Source organism: Drosophila melanogaster, chromosome 3L (assembly GCF_000001215.4).
Source record: "Drosophila melanogaster chromosome 3L".
Classification (NCBI taxonomy): domain Eukaryota; kingdom Metazoa; phylum Arthropoda; class Insecta; order Diptera; family Drosophilidae; genus Drosophila; species Drosophila melanogaster.
Genome location: NT_037436.4, coordinates 15,436,194 through 15,438,345, shown reverse-complemented (window position 1 = coordinate 15,438,345; position 2,152 = coordinate 15,436,194). Strand labels below are relative to the sequence as shown.

The 2,152-nt window shown below is 40.4% G+C and overlaps 1 long non-coding RNA gene across 1 annotated transcript; it reads right to left on the bottom strand.

Annotated features, from left to right (window-relative positions):
* Positions 1 to 632: 632 nt before the first annotated feature.
* Positions 633 to 1,145, bottom strand: lncRNA:CR43625 (long non-coding RNA:CR43625). Its single transcript, NR_048277.1, has one exon. It is a non-coding gene; the product is annotated as a long non-coding RNA:CR43625 (long non-coding RNA).
* Between the last annotated feature and the right edge of the window lie 1,007 nt (positions 1,146 to 2,152).

Genomic DNA, 2,152 nt, shown 5'->3' with positions numbered 1-2,152 from the left:
AGTCTAATTAAACCTTAATGTAATGCAATTCGATTTGGTAAATTAACGCAGCATCAGCGGCGGCTGCCTTTCTAATTTGCATACATTTTGGTCCGCCATTCACCAATTGAAATTAAAACTAAACTAATTCAAAAGAGCCAACTCTCGCCTCCAGCCAGCACCCTTCGCCATTTCGAATTGATCATTAGCAGGGGTTTCCTTTTTTCCAAAGCGCTTTTTTTCGCAAACTGCATCTGCTACAAATGTATTGGCAATGTGTTGCCAATGTCAAACTAATGGTTTGCCCCACCTACCGCCTCCATTGTTTGGCAAACGAAAAACTTTTGCGATGGATGAGAGAGGCAAAAGATGCACTGAAAAAATTGAAAAGAAATTCTATAAATTTCGTATCTATTTTATATAAAGTTTTTATATTCTGCCACATGTTATATATAAATAATCATACAATCTTACACAGAACCATCTTGGTTCGGAGAAAACCACTCTATAGTTTAAAAATATTATTGATTTGTAACAAAGCTGCTACTTCGTTTAAATTTCAATAAGAACTGCATATTCCCCAGCAATGACTCTGTACTTACTTAACATGTTGACAATTTATTTCCTCAAGCCCAATCTATTTATGTGAATGTGTGGCAAAGATATAAAAAGTTTTAATTAAAATCGTCAACTTGGGTAAATACTGTACAACATTATCCCGCAGTGCATTGTAAGAGGTGGGGGCGAAAACTGTGCCAAACACGGCATAAAATGACAGGCAAATGTCTTTTAAATGACGCGAGTGAGACACAAAAGCGAACGCCCCGCGGGATTTGGCATGCGGAGTGCGGGAAAATTGCGGATGCCGGTGGCCATGGGATGCCATGAAGAATATGCTGCTGGTGCTCGTGCTGGTGCTGTTGTTCCTATAGATGCCATAGATCCTGTAGTGGCCCATGCCGCTCCTTTTCATTCCTTGCCACGCCGCCTCTGTAGTCAGCGTGGCTGACGATGCGCAACTAAGCCCGTAAAAATCTATTTTTCAAACCAGTTGACAAGGCACGGCATCACCGAGTTGATTTCCACCCGCGGACCCTCTTTTCCAGCCATTTGGGAGTAGTTTCGGAAGCGTGTGAGAATATTTTATGGCAGGCTAAACTGAAAATAAGAGGCAAGGCATAGAGATGAAAAATGATTTTCGTTGATAATTTTCTGATGGGGATAAAAATGTTAATATGCCCAGAAGTATCATAAATAAGAGATAAGACTGCAAAATGTATATACATCAATATATACATATACATATTTACTAAGCCAATTTGGACAAATTTTAATATTTTTAATACAATTTTAGATTTTAATTTTACAACTTAAAATCAACGCTTGGTCCGAGTTATTCAGTCTGGCTCTTGGGTGCGTGTTAATCGTAGTGCCCTCAATGGACATACACATTTAAGTAAGAGTCAGTCTACACTGTCACAAAATCGCAAATAACCTCCATATCTTCTCTGTCGGGGAACAGAATAACCGTCACTCGAACCGATAAAACGAACGCCTAAATAGGTTCTACTATCTAAAATCTACGCTTTAGACTCTGTGCTCTAGGCTCTACGTTCTAGGACCTACGATTTAGACTCTAAGTCTACGCTTCAGTCTTTAAGCCATTGGCTCTAGGCTTTAGGCTCTACGCTCTGGGCTCTACGACCTAGTCTTTACGGGCTCCGGCTGGCCTAGAGTGACCCTAATGTAGAGAGTAGATGTTTATAGGTGTGTATTAAAAAATATAATAAATAAATCTGGTAGACGACGTTTTCAGTTTTGGTTTTCGGTTCTCGAACATGCCCGTGGGGTGACATTTCAATTATCAGGCCAGAGACCAAAGACCCAAGACAAAAATACACAGAAATACCCGGCATGCAGACAAATATACGTTGTCTCAAATATGGAGCACGGTTTGTCCTTTCATTTTTCGTCACATACGCCATGTGTAACCTAAACAAATGAAATAAAGGACGTCCAGACATCTGCAGGCGGCACAAAATACAAAAAAAGGGTCCAGGTCCTGCTTAAGGACGAAGGCCTCGCCCAGACAAACAAACACGGCAATCATGACACTTTTTATGCATTTGCATAAAAAAATTCACAGCCAGAAAGGAGGACGGTGGGCAACCAT